General features: G+C 42.4%; 1 protein-coding gene across 13 annotated transcripts in view; it reads right to left on the bottom strand.

The window, feature by feature from the left end:
* Positions 1 to 21,726, bottom strand: part of CHD9 (chromodomain helicase DNA binding protein 9) — a 231,291-nt gene that overhangs the window by 174,645 nt on the left and 34,920 nt on the right. For 8 of the 13 annotated variants that reach the window (XM_012772629.3, XM_075995631.1, XM_075995629.1 and 5 more), the window contains exon 1: positions 2,202 to 2,293. The exons of 4 other annotated variants lie outside the window; for them this stretch is intronic. The gene's annotated coding sequence lies outside the window, so the exon portion shown is untranslated. Of the gene's footprint in view, positions 1 to 2,201; positions 2,305 to 21,726 lie in introns of those variants that run through there. One more of the 13 variants, XM_020282654.2, reaches the window with a different exon arrangement.

The following is a 21,726-nucleotide window of genomic DNA, read 5'->3' as shown; positions in this document are numbered from 1 at the left end:
TCAACCAATTACATGGTTTTTTTGTTTTGTTTTGTTTTTTTAACTACAGCACTGTATCCACTTCCCTTAAACTGTTCAGGAATGATAGTTACCTTTAACAAAATCTGGGAGGCAACCACTGCTTTTCCCAGTACATTTCATGCCTATATTATGTGCTCTGGAGTTTACAGGAAACTCCCCAAGGACTGAGACCTGCCAACACTTTGTAGTACACTATAACTATCTAATGTGAATTGTTAAAGCAATAGAAGAAACATTAAGTCTTCAGAAATAAAGGTTTAACTTGTTGTGAACAATACATGTCTTTCATTTAACAAATACTTATCAAATATCATATCAGCAGGTTCTGTGCTGCCTGCTGTTAGCAAAAAATTCAAGTTCTCTTAATCCAAGAGAAAATAAACATTTTGACCATCCTTTTGATTGCCAAAAACAAAAACATCCTCCCTCTGCAATGTAGAATCCTCCCTTAAGTTTACTTTCTATAGAGTCCAGTGTCTGTAGACCTAGTGGTTTTCTTAAAATCCACCTGTACAGGGCCGTGCACAGTGGGTTACGCCTGTAATCCCAGCACTTTCGGTGGCTCAGGTGGAAGAATGCTTGAGGACAGGAGTTCCAGACCACCATGGGCAACATGGTGAGACCTCTTCCCTACAAAATATTTAAAAATTAGCCTGGCATGAGCCCATAGTCCTAGCTACTCAGGAGGCTGCCACAAAAGGATCATTTTGAGCCCAGGAGCTCAAGGTTACAGTTAGCTATGATTTGGCCACTGCACTCTGACCTGGGCAACAGAGCAGGACCCTATCTCTAATAAATAAATTTTTGAAAAAACCAACTGTACAGGTGGGGACAGTTTAGGCAGAGAGTAACGTCCCACAAGATATGCCCTCTTTTCTGTTCAAGATTTTAGTTGGGTAAGTAGAACTGGAGAATTTTAAATTAGAGAAAAAGAAAAGGTGAAAAGTAGCATGCAAAATTGAGAAATTAAATTGTGATAGTGGTTTTATTAATGAAGATAAACTTTATTTAATACAGGGGAATTTTGAGGTACGAATATTTCACATAAATATATAAAAGTCATAACAGCATCAAATCCCAGGCTTCCAGGAGAGTAACCGTGTAGCACTGTTAATATCACAACTTAAAAAAAAAATTCTCGTCTACTTTGTTCTGAAAAGTTTTATTTTTCTTAAAAAAAAAACTCAGCAAAACAAAACCAAAAAAAGGACAAGCAGAAACCACTCTCTGAGCGAGCTGGCGGCTGCGACAGGCCAGTAAGACACCGGGCTTTCCGGGTCGCGTTTGGCTCAGAGATGGGTGTCTGCGAAGAGAGCCCGACCCTCCCAGCACGCCCCACGCCCCGACGCCCAGAGAGCGGCGGCAGCCGGGCGCACACAGGGGCTGCGGGGCCGGGTCACGCCGCGGCCGAGCGGACGCCCTCGGGCTGGCAAGGACCGCAGGAAAGGCAGTGCGGTGGGAACCGAAAGGCAGGGCCTGGGAAGCGCCGGGGGCGTCCCGAGCCCCGGGCACCCAGCGTGGCGCGGGACGCCCTGTCATGAGTCACGGAGGCGAGACGGCAGGCGGGCGGGGAGCTGCAGGATGGGGGAAGCCCGACCCCCGGGAAGGGACGCGGGCGGGGAGGGGAGGCTCCGACCCCGCGGGGGCGGGGAGGGGCCCGCCTCACCCACGCCCTGCCCGCCCTGCCCGCACCTCCATCCGACGCAACAGGCGCGGGGCCGGGTCCCGACCCCAGGGTCTGCGGGCTGGGAAGCGGGGCAGCAGCCCGCAGCCATGACAGGCGCGGGGCGGGCCGCCTGCAGGCTGGGCCGCACGTGCGGGCAGCGCCCCCTCCCCGGCCTCCCCGCGCGCCCGCCCGTCCCCGGGCCCCAGCCCCTCACCTCAGGCGGCGCGGCCCCGCCTGCCCCGGCCCCCCCGGCCGAGCGGCGGCACGTACTCCCCGCCGCCCGCCGGCTCTCGCGCTTCGCCATGGCTGAGGCGCCCCCGCCGCCCCCCGCCGCGCCCGAGACTGACACGCGCGGCTGGCCGGGCGGGGGCGGCCGCAGGCGACCACCCGGCTGACACAACCCGCCCCCGCGCCTCCCCACCAGTTGAGCAGGGCCGCTGCCCCGTGGTGCCCCCGGGCTTCCTCCCCACGCCTGAGGCGGCGGGTGGCAGCAGCGGGCGGCGGCGGCACTTACCGGCGGCGCGGCCAGGCCCCCCTGTCAGCGCGGGGCCGGGAGGGAGTGGAGGGAGGAGTGAAGGGGCACCGCCTCCCCCGCGCCGCCACGCACCCGCCTGATTGGCCCAGTTCACTCCCCCAGCGCGACCCCACCAGCCCCTGCGAGCGGCACTCCGGCAGCACCGGCGCGTCATTTGCATATTTGTGCCCGCGCCGCTGATTGGCCCGGGCGGGGAGGGGCGGCTGTGACCGCCGCAGCTCCCGCCGCCGCTCCGGCCGCGCCGGGCTACTCGAGAGGGGAGATTCCCCTCGCCGCTGCCCTGCCCTCGCTGCCCGGCCCGACCTCCGGCGGAGGGCGGTGGGAGGCGGGGTCGCTGCCCGGCTCCAACATGGCCCCGCCGGGCCGCCGACCCAATCGCCGGCGCGGTTACTCCAGGAGCCCGGGGCGGCCTCGGGGCGGGGACCGGCTGGGGCCGGGCGCCCTCTGGCCGGAGCGCGGGGCAGTGCAGTGGCCCGGCTCCCCTCGCCGCTGCTCCGCGGCCGCCACGTCAGGCCGCGCCCTCGCGGCGGCCTCTCCCCTCGCGCCGCCCGCCCGCGTCCCCGCCGCCACGTCAGGCCCTGGCGGGCGCGCTCCGACCGCGAGCTGGCCGGTGGCGGGGTCGGCGCCGAGGTCACTCACACGCGGGGCATCCCTCGGGCAGCCCGGGTCCTCCGGGGACGATGAAGGTTTCCGGAGACCTCCTTTCAAAGGGCAGTGCGCTCGGAGCCACGTTCTCCCTTCGCCGAGGCCGGGTGACTCGCCCGGGCTGTCAGAGCGGCGCGCCGCGGGCGCCGCGGAGATGGGCGATTCGGGCCAGGTGCTCGGCACCTGCGGAGGCAAAGGCGCCAGGCGGGAGACCCGGTCCCCAAGCCCTGCTCTGGAGCGAGCGCGCGCCTCGGCTGGGCGGAGACCCAGCCTTCCCGAGACCCAGGCTCGCGTTCTAAATTGCACAGTTAGGGAGGGAAAGAAAGAACAAACGCAAGAATTAAAAAAAAAAAAAAAAAAAAAGTGGTGGAGGAGGATGACACTGCTTTAGGAGTAGGGGACGTATTGGAAAACCAGTGGCCTACGAAGGCGTTGGGACACCTGGGTTCCCTCTCTGTCACTAATTAACTAAGTGACCTACATTAAATCATAACATGTCCCAGGGCCTCGGTTTTGTCTTCTGTAAAATGAAGAGGCTGGACAAGTTTTCTAAAAGGATTCCAGCTCTCAAATTCTATGGGTCTCTCTCTACTTTCAGGCCCTGAGCTGGCTTTATACCTAATAAAAAAAATTAAAATCCATATTAAAATGCGAGACAGACAAAATAATTAAATGTTTGAACTTCAGTCAGCCTACTTTATAGTTTGTGCAAAACTGTTTACCGTTTCAAATCCAGTGTGGGTGATATTTAACACTCACTTTAGGGCTGACAGAAATCTCTTGAATTTCAGCCTCCGCAAAGGAGTGTCACTGCGCTTGTTTATGCCTGACCAGAACGGAATGGCTGCGGTGCATGTAGTGGTAGGTAGTTGCCAAGTAATGTCATTCTTTATATTCCCCGTGAAGGCCCTCCTGAGTAGATCAACACAACTCTATTTAGCTGAGATACTGACGGCTGGGAGGAAACCCAGCTGAAAGAGAGGTTACAGTTACAGCTTTGATTCCCTCAAGGATACTTAATAACAACCACATATTAGACTAAGAATGCACAGAAACAGTTCATCTCTGAGCCACCTACACTACTTATTCGAATACTGCTTTAGTTTGCAAATTCAACGTGTTGAGACCAATTTAGGGCCAGTAACATCTCATTTATCTGGCATCATAGCAGAATAAGACATCCCATATACATGAAAAACTTTAAAGAACTTTCTTCCCCATCATCTTTCTAATGGAACACTTTCATGTTTTCTTGAACACAGCTCTCTGAAAATTACTTACAATTGATGATGGAGCAGCACTTTAATTATCAACATTATTGCATTCCATTATGATCAATGAATGCCCTCAAAAATATGTAGAATTTGTCCCTGTAATTAATGACCTCTAGAGTGCTGGGTTTTTGTTTGTTTTTTAACTTACATCTGTTTTTTGCCTATGTCTCCTTCCTCACTACTGGGATGACACTTTTCAATTCTTTTACCTAATCACCTTCTTTATTACTTTTCTGAGACTTCTATGCTACTATGAACTTACATACAGATAAACTTTTATTAGTTTAGACTCTCAGGTTTTGAGTAAAGATTTTCTGTGGGTTTCTCCTGTGGGTTAAATACGTGAGTTCTTGTGATATTAATTTTAACTGTTCAGTTGACTGGTTTTCACTTATTTCTCAAATTTTGTAGGTATACTCAGTAACAAGTTTCTGGATATGAGGACTCTGGAAAAATTATTGTAGAGGATAGCTCTGAATCTCAGAATTTCCAGGCTAGATTAGTAAATATCACCCTCTGCAACTGACATTAGAAAAGAATCAATATGAACAACATCACAGTGTAACATCACTACCATCCCCATCTGGAGTGGACTGCCCAAAGCCAAGTGGTGGCCATGCTCTCCAGGTCCCTCCCATCCCACTCTAGAGTAAGAATGGCTCCATTCCTACTCAATGCCTTTCAAATCAAAAGTGGACACAATAATGTGGCTCACCAGAAAGCCTGTGCTATGATGGAGTAGTTCTCCATACCTTGAATGAAACATTCTAAAATAGGTGTCATTTACTGAAATTTAACTAGTCCTAAGTACTATGTTAAGGGTTTAGATTTCTCATTTCATCTTATGTTCGTAACCAGTATATGAGGAAAGGATTATTTTTTTCCATTTTACAGATGAAGAGGGTCCAAAATCTTGCCCTGGTTACACAGTCATTGAATAAAAGAAATAATATTCAAACTTAGCACTGCCTGGCCCTACAGGCTGTAACTCTTTTTTTTTTTTTTTGAGACAGAGTCTCACTTTGTTGCCCAGGCTAGAGTGAGTGCCGTGGCGTCAGCCTGGCTCACAGCAACCTCAATCTCCAGGGCTCAAGCGATCCTACTGCCTCAGCCTCCCGAGTAGCTGGGACTACAGGCATGCGCCACCATGCCCGGCTAATTTTTTTGTATATATATATTTTTAGTTGGTCAATTAATTTATTTCTATTTTTGGTAGAGACGGGGTCTCGCTCAGGCTGGTTTCGAACTCCTGACCTTGAGCAATCCGCCCACCTCGGCCTCCCAAAGTGCTAGGATTACAGGCGTGAGCCACCACACCCGGCCCAGGCTGTAACTCTTAACTCTCATGCTATAACCCTCCCCTTCACCTGAGTTTCCAAGTCCATGTTTATCAAGCATATTTATTTTAGCACCTAGGAAGGGACAATTCCCTGCATAGGAATGTTAGGTCAGGTTACCAAAAGAATATCCCACTATACCAATTTATGGAGTTCTCCTGCAAGTTTCAGGAGTATGAACCAATCCTTTAGTACCACTTTGAGGTAAATAAAACTGATATAATCAAGATCCTGAAACTGCAAAACTAAGGAATAGATCCTATCTCAGTGAGACCTGCAGAAGTGATAACCACAGAATAGTCAAAACAACCCTAAAAAGAAGAAAGTTGGAGGACTCATACAGTCTGAATTCAAAACATGCTACAAAGGTATAGTAATCAAAACACAGTGGTACTGGCATAAAGATAGACATATGAATCAGGGAATAAAATAGAGTACAGAAATAAACCCTTACATTTAGGGTCAATTGATTTTTGACAAGGGTGCCAAGACATTTAAATTGGGGAAAAAAGAGTCTTTTAAATAAGTGGTGCTGGACAACTAGATATACACATACTGGAAAATGAAGTTGGACCCCTAACTCACACTACCCAAAACAATAAATCAAATGGGATTTTACTAATACATATAAGAGGTAAAAACCATAGGATTCCAAGAAGAAAATATAGGAGTAAATCTTCATGATATGTAGAAGCATAGGAGCAAATCTTCACGATATCTTGGATTAGGCAATGGTTTCTTACATATGACACCAAAAGCATAAGTGACAAAAGAAAATACAGATCAATTAGACTTCAACAAATTTAAAAACTTTAAAAGAAATGAAAAGAAAAAATTGATAAATTGCATTTCATCAAAATAGCAAACCCTTTGTGCTCCAAAGAATACCATTAAGAAAGTGAAAACAAAGACAAAACACAGAAAGAGAAAATATTTGCAAATCATATACAGATGCTCCTGCATTGACGATGAAGTTACATCCCAATAAACCTACTGTGATTTGAAAATACCATTAAGCTTGAAATGCATTTAATGCACCAAACCTACCAAACATCATAGTTTAGCCTAGCCTACTTTAAATATTTTCAGAACACTTACATTAGCCTACAGTTGGGGGAAATTATCTGGCAACACAGAACAACACAGAGTATGGATTGTTTACCCTCATGATCACATGGCTAACTGGGAGCTGAGGCATCACAGGAGATTATCCACCACACATTACTAATCTGGGAAAAGATCAAGTTTCAAAGGAGTTTCTACTGAATGGGTATCACTTTGACACCACTTTTGCACTTACGTCAAAAATCGTAAGTTGAACCATGGTGAGTCAGGGACTGTCTATAGCTGAGAAGGATTTAGTATGCAAAATATATAAAGAGCTCTTACAACTCAACAATAAAAAGATAAATAATCCAATTAAAAATTGGCCAAAGTATTTGAATAGACATTTCTCCAAAGAAAATATACAAATAGCCAAATATGTGCCTGAAAAGGTGCTCCACACATTTGTTGCTGGAGAAATGTAAATTCAAAACCACAAGGAGATACTACTTCACGCCCATTAGGATGGCTATAATAAAAAAGACAACAAATGTTGCTAAAGATGTGGAGAAATTAGAACACTTGTACATTGCTGGTGGGATGTAAAATGATGCAGTCCTTTTGGAAAGCCGTACTTCAAACAGTTAAACATAGTTACCATATGACCCAGAAACTCAAGAGAAATGAAAACATATGTCCACACAAAAACTTGCACACAAATATTCATAGCAGCATTATTCCTAATAGCCCCAAAGTGGAAACAACTGAAATGCCCATCAACTGATGAATGGATAAACAAAAGTGGTATATCCACACAATGGAATATTATTCACCCATAAAAAATTGGTACTGATACATGCTACACATGGAGGAACTTTGAAAACATAATGCTAAGTGAGAAAAGCCAGCCCCCAAAGCTTGATTGTATAATTCTATTTATAGAAAATGTCCAGAATACACAAATCTATAGAGACAGAAAGTAAATTAGTGGATGCCTAGGGCTGGATTGGGGGAAAGGGGATGAAGAATGGAGGGTGGTTGCTAATAGGTACAGGGCTTGTTTGGGGGGTGATGAGATTGTTTTACAATTAGATTGTCGTAATGCTTGTACAACTCTGAATATACTAGAAACCACTGAAGTGTGAATTTTGTGGTAAGTAAATACCATCTCAATAAAGCTATTAAAAATGTGATTTGTAGCCAACAACTTCCAACTTTTTTACAGTATTGTACACATTAAATCTATATATATCTATATGAACACCTGCTGAGACAAAATAATATATTTGAATTAGATTCATAAAATTCGTTAAATAAGAAATGATTTTTTTAAAATCTAAAGATGGTTGTAGTGGCACTTTTATTTCTCATATTGAGCTCATTGATTGTGTGACTTTGTCACAATTTACTTAATCTACATATATTTAAATACCTGCACCATGTATATGTACTAAAGCAGGTACTGTGTTGGCTACAGAAGAATGGACTATTATTCCTGTATAAATAATAATTATGAATAATAAGTATATTATATAAATATTAGATAAATGTGTGCATATAAAATAGCATCTCACTCATCTTTATTGATGTTCTTTCACAGGCTGATGCACTAAAGAAAATGTTCTTTCACAGACCAATGATAAGTACTTATAAACACTAAAGTATGTTTTTATTTGTTTTGTTTCATGTTTTAATTTTTATAGAGATAGGGTCTTACTCTGTCACCCAGGCTGGAGTACAGTGGCATGATCATAGCTCATTGTATCCTCAGGGTCTTGCTATGTTGCCCAGGCTGATTTCAAACTCCTGGGCTCAAGTGATCCTTCCACCTCAGCCTCCTAAAGTGCTGAGATTAGAGGCATGAAACACCATGCCCCATCTAAAGAATGCTTTTTAAATCTTTTACATATTTTACGTAGCTTCATAACTTAAATGTTTTATGCCCCATCATTATATTATAGAATATAACATGATTTTCATCTCTCTTCAGTAATGATTAGTAGCTTGAAGTGCTCAGATACTTTTCCACTCTAGGAGAAGAATCTGAAAAAACTTTAGTTGATTCAGCAGTGAGTAAAAACTAACTTCACATTAGCCCCTGGGAGTTGAGAAACTTCCTTAACCCAGTGAAGAATATAGGTTCTTCATAGAACAGGCGTGAAGGACATCTCCAGAAAGTTCTTTAGACTTCTTTTTCAGGCTCTTGTTTAAGCAAACAGAAATGAAAGTTAGCTAGAATTGCAGCTGTAGTTTAAAACACCTCAAAGATCATTTAAAAGTATGCTCAGCACTGTTTTCAAATCTAGAGGCTGCTGATAATAACAACATCCTAAGGATATGTTTAGCCAGGGAGCTGTTCTTTAGCCTCTTATTCCTAGACCCATTTAATCAGGTACAGATTTTAGAGTCTCCAAGTTTTATCTTGTTTATCCCCTGCTTTTAGCCAGGAATACACTTCAAAGCATGATCATACTTGACAGTTCAAATCTTACACTGTCTGCTTTTATAAACAGCTGCTTGTCCTAATCTTAATAGGTCTTCAGGAAAAAGAAGCTTTGCTGTTTTCCTAGATAAAACATCCTTGAGCATCCCATTCCCCTCTCTTTCCACATCTGCTTCTCTTTGGGTAATATCAGCACTCCTGGAGAAGTTGCATCTAAATCAAGTTTGGAGGGACCAAATGCATGAAATGTGGCTGTTATTAAAAAAGTGAATTCATTCAACAAGTGTTTGAAGAGTATCTGCAATGTGTCAGGTACAATGCTAGGTGCTGAGAATACAACAAGGAACAAGATAGACACAGTCCTTTGGCCTCCCAGCAAATTATTTTCTGAAGCAAATAATACCCACTAATTAATTATTTTTATTGATTTTGGTAACACAACCTTCATTGAAAAGTACTGTAATTGGTGTGCTTTTAAAGCATGTATGATCTATTTTTTTTTCTTTTTACCCAGAGTGTACTTTGGCATGGAAAAAGCATGTATGATCTATATCAGTGGTTTCCCCAACCTGTTTGGCACCAGGGACCAGTTTCATGGAAGATAATTTTTCCACAGATGGGGGTTGGAGGGATGGTTTCAGAATGATTCAAGTGCATTACACTTATTGTGCAGCCAAACCTCTCTGCTAATGATAATCTGTATTTGCAGCCACTCCCTGGTGCTAGCATCACCAGCTCAGCTCCACCTCAGATCATCAGGCCTCAGATTCTCATAAGGAACAACAACCTAGACCCCTCACATGCACAGTTTACAGTAGGGTTCGCGCTCCTATGGGAATCTAATGTTGCTGCTGATCTGACAGTAGGCAGAGCTCAGGTGGTGATGTGGGCAATGGGGAGTGGCTGTAAATAGTGATGAAGCTTTGCTCACTCTCACCATCTGTTGGGCCACAGACCAGTGCCAGTCACGGATAGTGGTTGGGGACCACAGATCTATACCATTTAGCCTATGGACTGATAGAAACTGTAAAAGTAGTTTTCTAATCAATCGGTTTGTTTTATAAGTATTACAGGCATCATATTCCCTGAAGAAGAAAGCCATCCTGGTGTAATTTAAATCCATCTTGTCTTATTTAAGCTTCAGAAAAAGAGAAAATGGCATCCCTGAATATTTCTTTTCCTCACTTTTTATAGCCATGATAATAATTTGGTCACCATCTTTCTGTGATCCTGTTGGCTGGGTTTTATACTCAGGTCTTGGGAAGAGCTTACAAAACTCATATATTATTGTTAGGAATAAAACACATCCTTTCCTCTAACAATTACCAGTCTTATATATATTTTTTATAACAGGGTGAGTTTTTTCTTGACTCACATATGGATTTGCATATTTAATGTACAAAAATATATGATATTATAAATAATTTTAAAATCATATCTTTCTCTTCCAGCTTTATTGAAGCCCTCTTTGTCCAGAAAACTGCATATAATTAATGTACACCATTTGGTGAGTTTGGATATATCTATACATTTGTATTATTACCCTCACCACAATCTAGGTAATAAATGTATTCATCACCTTCATGTTTCCCTGTGTCCCTTTGGCTTTTGGAGGGAAGTGGGCTTAAGAAACTTTGTTTTTCTTATTAAGATCATGTTTTAAAGCCCTCTTATTTTATGAGGATATCATTACCATCTCTCATGTAAAAGCATTTGAAAATTATTGGAATCCTTGGACATTTTGGTTGAGGATACATATTAATCATAGTTGCTTTCTCTGCACTGAACTCCATGGTTTTATAGAAGATGAGTAACAACATGTGAACCGCAAAAATTAATTCCATGTTATATGATTGAAAAAAATTTAACTTAAGAGCAGTGAGATCTTAAAAGTTTTGTTCAACATAAATCAGTATATCCTTTTTCTCTGTTTACAATTAGATAATGGCCTTGCACAATTCAAGCAGAAGTCTTGTGTAGAAACAAGGAAGGGAGCTTTCTTAAAACATGAAATTAATAGAAATATTTAGGTCTCATATAAGCACATATTTGACTTCTCCAACATTATAGATAATTGAGAAACGTTCCATCTTCCAGAAAGTTTGGTTGGATAAAGACCTCAAACATAGTATATCAGAGAACTAAATGTCTGGGCCAGTTCTACCATACTAATAGTCAGTATTCTATAGTTCTGCTACACTAATAACCTGCATTCAAGTGACGATTAACAACAGGATAAAAGACTAAGAGATTAGGTCAAATTCTTAGTACATCAAATATTTAAATGAATTTTTTTTTTTATCATTTACATCTGTCGCGTAGGACCGTCTGACCTTTTTCTCACAGTTAGCAATTTTTGGCTAATCAAGTGGAGCCCTCTTTGTCCAGCATACATTTCCCTGGCTCCTGGAGGATGCTTCTCTTTGAGTTTCCTTCGCAGTGTATTATTTGGCAAGAGCATAACTGAGTGATTTGTGTAAACTATAAGAAATGTCAGGCTGGCACTTGCTCACTATCTGTCACTCCCCTTTCTAGATAACTAAAAGCAGCTGGAGTCTGTTCCTCAAACACACCACCCTCCTTGTCTCAGGACCTTGTCACCTTCTATTCCCTCGGCCTTATCATTGGCTCTAGTGCAGCTGCCCTTCCACCCCTTCCTCCTTCGGGTCTTGCAAAAATGGTTCCTCATATTAGCCATCTTCCCTGACTCTGAATTACCTCATTTATTTCCTTCTTAACTCTTATCACAGTCCTGTTTATACATTTATTTTCTGTCTCCAACCACTAAAAAGAAAGTATCTTGAGGCATGAACAGGTTGGGTCTTGTTCCTCACAGTATTCCCAACATCTAGAATACAGGTGCTCAATAAATGTGTATTTTACACTGAGTGAACTGCTCATCCAACATACTGCTATTGTTCTGGCAGAAAAAATGGCCACAATTTGGAATCTGCCACTTGGTTTTGAATAAGACACTGGAAATGTGCATCAGAGGTTCTCAAACCCAACTGCATAATAGAATCTCCTGGGAAACTTAAAAATTATCTTTGCTCAGACCCTGCCCAGACCTAGGGGTGACGGATCTCAGCATCAGTATGTTCTAAAAGCTTTTTGTGTAATTACTTGTGCAACCAACGTAGAAAAGTACTGCTGTAAGTGACACAGAACTGAATAATTACCTATCAAGTTTTTATCCTCTGGTGAGTCCTTCCTGTGTCACCCAGGTCAAGGGCACCTCAAAGTGTTCTTCAGACCACTCTCTTGGGATCTAAAAATAACTGCCTCATTATCACAAAGGGGCAGCATTGGGCACAAACCAGACAAAAAATTAACCTCTCAGGAAAGAGAAAAGGCATTCAGGTACCCTAGGTTCACCTGTTAATACCTGTCCTGAAACCTTCAAACTAAAGTTCCAGCACACTTCTCTCTTCCTTCTTGAAAGAAAGTCATCAACAAATCCCTTCATTTAGTTGTAGAAGTGAGAGGGAGGCAATCAATCACTCAAGCAAGTAAGTACTTGAGTTACAAAGTAAACAAAAAATAATGTTCATAGAAGAGAGAAGTGGCCAAATTCCATCATTTTCCCTGGAAGACATAGCGTGGTGTATTCAGAAATGCTGGTTCATATTTTTTGTTATGGCAAACTCTAAAGTTTAAGGCCTTACTTATAACTGGGACCTCTACTTTTTTATTTTTTTAAGAAAAAACAATGGTTACTGATATTTTTCTCAAGCAACATAATTAATAAACCATTTCCCCCCAAAATCAGAAAGTTAACAAAAACTATGGTCATACTGGAAGTCAACTGGAACCTACTGTCCTCCTCCAGTTAGAAAAGCCAAATGGCTATAGTAAAATGAAGACACAGTATTAAAAAGTAGAAATATAGGCAGGGCGAGGTGGCTCATGCCTGTAATCCTAGCACTCTGGGAGGCTAAAGCGAGAGGGATTGCTTGAGCTCAGGAGTTTGAGACCAGCCTGAGCAAGAGCGAAACCCTGTTTCTACTAAAAATAGAAAAAATTAGCTGGGCATCTTGGCACAAGCCTGTAGTCCCTGCTACTTGGAAGGCTAAGGCAGGAGGATTGCTTGAGCCTAGAAGTTTGAGGTTGCAGTGAGCTAGGCCATAGAACTCCAGCCTGAGCAACAGAGTGAGACTCTGTCTCTAAATAAATAAAATAAAAGTGGAAATATATGAGTTGTAGTCCACACTCAACCACTGACCAAATAAATGATCAGCAATTTTTCTTGCCTGTGAAATGAGAATCCTAACATATATGCTTGCCTGCCTCAGATTGCTGTTTTTTCTTATAGATAATGTTCACAAGCATTGTCTGAAAATACTATAGGGTGCAAATGAAAATTACTGGTTTTCTGTCTTATGGGTGAACTTCAAGCAAAAAAAAAAAAAAAAAAAAAAAGAAGAAGAAGAAGGAAGAAAGAAAGATTCCAGTGGTTACAATAATTAGAAGTATTGATCTAGGATCTATGTGCCCAGGAAAATGCTAAACAAAAAGAATGGACCACAATCAATACTTGCTTTGTGACACACTTTCGGTATATACCTGCCACGAGGGAAACTGACCCATAGACTTAGAACAGTAGGTAGATTAACAAACCGGGAAAGCAATTTCCTTTGCTGCGGGAGAGACTCAGCTCAGCCAAATGCAGGAATAACATTTAAAAATCCACTTATTCATTGCCCAAAATCTGTTTCCATCCCCAGACCTAAAGTTCTTTCATTTCTACTGAAGAAACAAGACCTTGGAAGGTACTATTTAAATTCAGGGACCTTATTATCAGTTAAGAGACTGGGGCAAAAAACTTGAACAGTTGTGAGTTAACTAACAAGCTTCCATTCAGGCATTTTCAATAGATAAGAGGATCGGGAAAGCTGAAAGTTGAAAGCAGTTTTGCAGGTGATCCTGGGCCAGCTTAAACAGGAGACCTGCTGCCGCCTGACTTTTCACATCAAGAAGCAACCTTAGAGGTTGTCTGGTTGAGAATATGCCGGGACTGATGTGGGTTGGAATCCTGTGCAGTCAAGGCAAGTCTTTAACCTCACCTAGACTTAATTTTCTTATTTATTAGTAAGACAAAGGCAAAAATAAAGCCAGCTGAATAATCGTTAGACTCCTTCAGCTAGTGGCAGGGCACCCTGCAAGTTGCAGATCACTATGAAATGTTGATTTATTGTATCAAAGCATATGAAACAGAAAAGCTTTTTTTTTTTTTTTTTTTTTTTTTGAGACAGAGTCTCGCTTTGTTGACCAGGCTAGAGTGAGTGCCGTGGCGTCAGCCTAGCTCACAGCAACCTCAAACTCCTGGGCTCGAGTGATCCTTCTGCCTCAGCCTCCCGGGTAGCTGGGACTACAGGCATGCGCCACCATGCCCGGCTACTTTTTTATATATATATCAGTTGGCCAATTAATTTCTTTCTATTTATAGTAGAGACGGGGTCTCACTCTTGCTCAGGCTGGTTTCGAACTCCTGACGTTGAGCAATCCGCCCGCCTCGGCCTCCCAAGAGCTAGGATTACAGGCGTGAGCCACAGCGCCCGGCCCAGAAAAGCTTTTTAATACTAAATGTGACTACATTGTCTATGAGCAATGCTTTTTCTGTTTTGTTTTGTTGTTTGTTTTTTTTTTTTTTTTTGAGACAGAGTCTCACTTTGTTGTCCAGGCTAGAGTGAGTGCCATGGCGTCAGCCTAGCTCACAGCAACCTCAAACTCCTGGGCTCGAGTGATCCTTCTGCCTCAGCCTCCCGAGTAGCTGGGACTACAGGCATGCGCCACCATGCCCGGCTAATTTTTTTTTTTTTTATATATATATCAGTTGGCCAATTAATTTCTTTCTGTTTATAGTAGAGACGGGGTCTCGCTCTTGCTCAGGCTGGTTTTGAACTCCTGACCTTGAGCAATCCGCCCGCCTCGGCCTCCCAAGAGCTAGGATTACAGGTGTGAGCCACAGCGCCCGGCCTGTTGTTTGTTTTTTTGAGACAGAGTCTCACTCTGTTGCCCGGGCTACAGTGCCATGGCGTTAGCCTAGCTCACAGCAACCTCAAATTCCTGGGCTCAAACAATCCTCCTGCCTCAGCCTCCCAAGTAGCTGGGACTATAGGAGTGAGACACCTCACCTGGCTGCAATATAATACCAGAAATAAGAACACATCTGTTCACCACAACAAAGAAAGAAATGCCCCCAAACAAGCTGGTGAACTAGGTAATGTGTCAGAATCTCCCCTTAATATTTCTACTTGTTCACTTGATTGATGCCTGGGGTTGGAGCTGGTGGCAACTATAAGCAGACAAGCAGCATTAGGCAAATGGAGGAAAAATTTAACATTCAGATTAGCTGCAGCCTTCATAGAATCTGCAATCCTGGTCTAATCACACCTACACTAGAGCTGATCAATTGATCCACAGATTTTCAAATGTTTTTGAAAAAAAATAAACTTTTTCTTCAAAAAGATTAAAAAAAAAATTTTTTTGGCAGAAGCCCAAGATGTAAAACAGAAAAGCAGAAGCCCCAAAGAGAAAGAGAAAAAAGAACAAAGGCTGAGCTGCCCTCCTGCAAGCCCTGGGATCCCCCAACCTTCCTCACCTCTGGCAGGCATCTCTGCAGATTTCCTGAGCCCAGAGGGGCACATTTTGAAAACCCTGAAGTCCAGCCCCTTCGTTCTGCAGATGAGAAAATTAAAGCTGGAAGGGCTAGGGATGTATCCAGGTTGCACAGTAAGTTTGTGGGAGAACCAACACTGGGATCCAGGCCTATGACTTCTCAGTTTAGCATTTTCTTCCACTCCCCCAGGACTGCTCCGACATTCCTTATTTCTGCAAAATAATCTATTGGTTAAAATAGGTGAAGCAGGACCTTGGTAAAGGGGTCAACTTGGTTAAGTTCAACTATCTAAATAAGTTACCTATTCAAACTGTCACGTTGATCAGATGTCCTTCCTTTGCCTACCTTTCTTATCATACTGCATGCTGCACCAAAACTATCTCTTCATGTCAGAGATGATAAATGGGTCTGCACAGTGTGTATGTATCTTTAATTAGTTACTGATTTAAAAATCAGAATATTTTACCTAAAAATTTGGATTTCCAGGTTCTGTTGAAAAATGAGAAATTCTAGAACATTGAACTCCCATACCCAATAGATAACAATCTTAGGAGCTGAGCAGAGGCATGCCCTCTTCAGTTTGTTACAGTCCCCACTAGTCCTTATAGCCTTATACCTATTTCTATCCATTACTGTTTGAACCCTATAGACAACAGAGTTTTGTGTCACATGGTCTAAAGCTTATGTCCAGAAGCATTTTGAGAAGTGAACTTGTAGGAACAAATTTAAAGGATGAGGTAAATGCTTTCATAAATAAGTCTGCTTTCCTGCATTGATTAACACACTAACTGCCATGTGAGTTGTATTTAACTCACACTAGTTTTGAGCCCAGGTCCTTGTGAAGCAAAACCCTGCCATTGATTCACGAAAATCTAACTTGTTGATATTCTCACTTTTACAATTAATACTGACAATTTAATTCTAAAAATGTGGATTGTGCTGCATATAACTCACAGACAGAAAACAATAAAAATTTTTTTTATTAAATTAGAAAGGATTGTTCGAAGCATTTATTCTATTTTCATAATAAAATACTGTGGCCCGAGGGGAAAAAATGTTTTTTTCTAGTGTGATAGTCAATGTGTTAAGAAGGGAACTTTCAGGGTTTCCTGAACTGTTTATTTTTCTGAGGCCTGTAAAATTAACCATAGGCTAGTGGGACTACAAGCCCCAGAACTTTCCTGCCTTCCTGCCTGTCCCCATAGATACCACTGCCTGTGGCACAACTCCAAACACTCCCAGCCCCCAAGGAGGAGCATCAGCAGCCTGCATCCTGCACCCCAGGGCACCTCACTCAGCTACGAGCCCCAGGGTCGTACTCAGGACAGGGGCAACCCAGTAAGGCTAGAGAGTGATGAAAATCCTTAAGGGGCAGCTCAGTCCAGCAGGGGCAATCCAGGCTCTCATCTCACATCCTTCCTCCCTGCATTTCCCAAGATTGGCTATCTCCACATACACCCCCTCCTTACCTCACTGTTCTTCCTAATTAAAACTAACCAGAGTATTAGATGAACAAATTCACACAGAGGTTTTAATTGTGGATATCTCTCTATTTAGCATTTTAACCTCAAAATGTGTATTGCTAAGGCCGGGCGCTGTGGCTCACGCCTGTAATCCTAGCTCTTGGGAGGCCGAGGCGGGCGGATTGCTCAAGGTCAGGAGTTCAAAACCAGCCTGAGCAAGAGCGAGACCCCGTCTCTACTATAAATAGAAAGAAATTAATTGGCCAACTGATATATATACAAAAAATTAGCCGGGCATGGTGGCACATGCCTGTAGTCCCAGCTACCCGGGAGGCTGAGGCAGAAGGATCACTCGAGCCCAGGAGTTTGAGGTTGCTGTGAGCTAGGCTGACGCCACGGCACTCACTCTAGCCTGGGCAACAAAGCGAGACTCTGTCTCAAAAAAAAAAAAAAAAAAAAAAAAAAAAAAAAAAAAAAAATGTGTATTGCTAATAATAGAATTTTAGAGAGCAGGATTAGTTGGTGAAAAGAACATTTTGGAGATAAAGAGCCTTACCCTCAAATTATACCACAGAAGAAGTTTATTACTTTACCTGAAGGGCTACCATTTTATCACCTCCACTTCAGGACTTAATTCAAATGCTACTTTCTTAATGAGGCAGGCCTTCCCTAAGAGAGACCCTCCTCCCTCCACCCTCCACTGCCTATTGTATTGTCTACTTTATTTTTCTCCCTATCACTTAGCACCACATGATATACTCTGTTTTATTTATTTTTTTGTTTACTATCTCTCTCCCTCTACTAGAAAATAAGCTCTGCGGGATGAGGATGTCTGTTTGTTCACTGCTACGTCCTCAGTTTTTTGACAGCACCTGGCCCACAGCAGTTTGTTAAATGAATGAACTAGTCGTGCCCAAGCCCAGGTAACAAGGTGACAATGATTTGAATGGTTAACAGTCAGATGCAAAATAGAACTTCTGGAGGGTGACTAAGTATTTGAAAGCTGGAAAGGAGCTCAGAAGTTTGGATGTCATCTTTCCTTTGTGCATATGGAAAGTTGTATAATATGTTGCAATGAACATATACATTTCCTTTCCTAAATATTTCAAGGATGAGATATAGCCCTCTTTCTCTTCTTCGTTCTTTTCCTTTTCTTCATCTTCCTCCTCCTCCTCCTCCTCCCCCCTTCTTTTTCAAAATCTAGAATAGACATAGGATGGGGGTCCTGTCCTCTCTGCCACCCTCCCTCTCCTAGAGAGGGTGGTGAAGGGGGGAGCCCAGCCCTGGGGGGGAAAAAGAAGAAAATAGAATAGATGTAGGGTAGGCCATTTGGGAAGCAAGATGCTGAATGGGATAACCTTTTGTTTTTTTCTTTCAAAATGCTACACCGTAAACATACTGTGTGTATGGTGTGGGGTGTGTGCATCTTTAATTAGATTATGAACTTTTCTTCTTTTCCTCTTAGCTAACAAAGATGGGGTTCAGTTTTTGTTTTTTTTTATCTGGAATGTGTCCTAGTAAATACATGTAATAAGACCTAATTTGAAAAAGAAACAGAGATGTTCCTGGCTACTTAATTCTCCAGCACTGCCTTCCAGCTGTCCTTTGGAAAATACCTGTTTATTTTTTTTTTTTATTGGTGTTTATGTCTTTTTACTATGCTTCTTTGAATTCCCTAAACAGCACACTTAGAAAACTTTGGTTCATTTCCCGAACACAAACATCATGAAACCTGAACTTCTGGTTCAAGTTTTCTAACCTGGCACCAAGGTCAGAACACAAATTGATGGATGCATCCCAGACCATTTGAGTCATGACGGCAACACATGACAGCGATCTGTGTTGCACAAACTCGCCAACATGCTGAACAGACATGAAGCACTGGAGAATAATGAGAAACAGACCATTTTAGCACAAGAAAATAATCTATTCAAAAAAGTTCTTATCACTGTTGTGACCAGAGAGAAATATCACCAGTGAAAGTTTAAGACCCAGAGCATTCAAGATTAGGTTACTAATCCCCAGATCAAAGGAGTTTTAAGACAAGGAATGATTCTCCTCCTAAGTACCCAAACTTATGAAACTTTCTGGACATAGTCCTATAGTAGAACTTTGATTCCAGTTTCTATTAAAAGTGGCAAGCCCTCCCATAGAATAACATACATACAAGGTTATCCATTGTAGTTCTATTAGTATCGGCAAAAATTTGGAACAACCTACATGATTACCTTAGGGAACTGGTTAACCAGATTATGTAACATAATCAATAGATGCAATAAAATTCATACAATAGAATGCAATAAAATCATTTTAAAAACTGTGAAATGAATTAGAATGATTTCAAATGAGAAAATCAAGTTGTGGAATAAGAGTATGCTACCACGAAAAAAAAAAAAGGCAAAACAAGAATTCACAGACATTCCTTGTATACATATGCATGTACACACATTCCTTATATACATATGAAATATCTCTGAAAGAGTACATAAGAAACTGAAATTATTGGCTTCTTCTAGAAAAGGCACTGGATAATGATGGACAGGGTTTGGGGGAGACATCTCACTGTGTATCCTTTTGATTTTTGAACAAACAAATGTAATTTCTACTTAACACAAATAAAATTAATATTTTAAAGAAAAAATTACATGAAATGAAATGAATATTTTAACAATTAAATTCCTGTTAATCTAGGAGGTATAGAGAAGGGAGTTCATTGTAACTTTCTTGAACCATTTCTGTAGGTTTGAAGTTTTTTCAAAATATAAAGATTAATTAATTATAATAATTTTAAAAAGAACCTCTACTCTAGGATGATGAGTTGGGTGCTTCCCACTAGGGACTGTCAGGGAAGAAGTGCCCAAGATAATTTGCTTGCTTCAGAGGTACCCTTCCATTGGCCTGAGAGCCAAGGGCAGAGTGGAAATCCCTCCTTTGCTGTCATCATGCATGGATTTTTAGCGCTGGCAATGCAATTTCTGACTGTGCCGTCAAAATCAGACTTGACCATCTCTAACTGAAAATGGCCAACTCTTTGTGTTGGTTAAATACATGGAGGAAAGAAGTGTCAAAGTTCACCCTTTTCCTCCAAACATTTAGGAAAGAAGTTAAAGGCAGTTAAAGGCTAGATTTTGGACAAATTCCTCTGGTCAACCTCTGGGAAGAGGGGCAGTCCCTTGAGGACTCATAGCAAACCAAACATTTCCTCTGTGCAGGCCCAGCAAGAATCCTGTGCCATGAGGTAGTTTATAACAGAGGGGTGCTTTGGTGAGAAGAGAGGGGCATGGAGTAGAAAGTCAACCTATCTGTGTTTCAGTCCTGAACCCTTGTCATATTGTGTTTAATTTTTAAGCCTGCATAGCTTCCTCTATAAAATGGAATTATAATAGCTGCCTCACCCACCTTCTGTGCTGTTGTGATGACCAAAAGATACTAAGGATACAAAAGCATTTTAAAACTAAAAGGCACTAAAGACCAATGTTAGGTATATATAAGAAAAAATACGTTTTGATAATTATGAAGTTGTCAATCAGAAGAGCAAATGTGATCTTTAGAATCAGACAGATCAGGACTTTCTAGCCCTATGCAATCAGCTGGTGGATGACCTAAGGAAAGTCCCCTACATGATCCTTAGTTTTGTCACTGCACAATGGCGTTAATGTCACCTGTTTAACAAGACAGCTATGAGAATTAAGCGAAGTAATGCACGTAAAATGCTGGGCACATAGAAAATTCACAAGGATGAGTTCCCTTTCCATGTACCTTGGGTAATGAATCACGGTCTCAATCAAGTGACACTCCATTCATTGATTTGCTCATTCATCAAACTCCTCTATACTCTCTGCTCAATTTTTCTGCAAATCTAAAACTGCTCTAAAAATAAAATCTGTTGGCCAGGTGCAGTGGCTCATGTTTGTAATCTTAGCACTTTGGGAGGCTGAGGTGGGAGGATTGCTTGAGACCAGGAGTTCGAGACCAGCCTGAGCAACACAGCAAGTCCCTGTCTCTACAAAAAATAGAAAACTCAGCCAGGTGTGGTGGCATGTGTCTCTAGCTCCAGCTGCTCTGGAGGCTGAGGCAGAAGGATCTGTTGAGCGCAGCCCATTTATTTGAGGTTGCAGTGAGCTGTGATGATGCCACTGCTCTCAACCCCAGGGTGACAGGGTGAGAACCTATCTAAAAGTAAATAAATAAGGCTGGGCGCCGTGGCTCACGCCTGTAATCCCAGCACTCTGGGAGGCCGAGGTCAGTAAATGAAATTGTTCATTAAAACCATGTTTATTGTGTGTATAGTATAGAACAGGGGTCCTCAAACTTTTTAAACAGGGGGCCAGTTCACTGTCCCTCAGACCACTGGAGGGCCGGACTATAGTTTAAAAAGAAAACTATGAACAAATTCCTATGCACACTGCACATATCTCATTTTGAAGTAAAAAAACAAATGGGCAAAAACACCTGCATGTGGCCTGCGGGCCATGGTTTGAGGACGCCTGGTATAGAGTGTCATGGTTAAGATGAGGGTCTCTGGAGCTAGACCACTGGGCTTTAACTGTGGTTCTGCAACTTACTAGCTGGGTGACCTGGGAGTTTATGTAACAGCTCTGAACATCAGTTTCTTTGTCTATAAGCACTTTGAAAAAGTTTATTGTTACCACTATAATAATTATTATAATTAGATATTG

The sequence above is a fragment of the Microcebus murinus genome, chromosome 20, assembly GCF_040939455.1.
Source record: "Microcebus murinus isolate Inina chromosome 20, M.murinus_Inina_mat1.0, whole genome shotgun sequence".
Taxonomy (NCBI): domain Eukaryota; kingdom Metazoa; phylum Chordata; class Mammalia; order Primates; family Cheirogaleidae; genus Microcebus; species Microcebus murinus.
The sequence above is the reverse complement of the archived record's forward strand: the minus strand, read 5'-3'. Positions and strand labels throughout refer to the sequence as shown.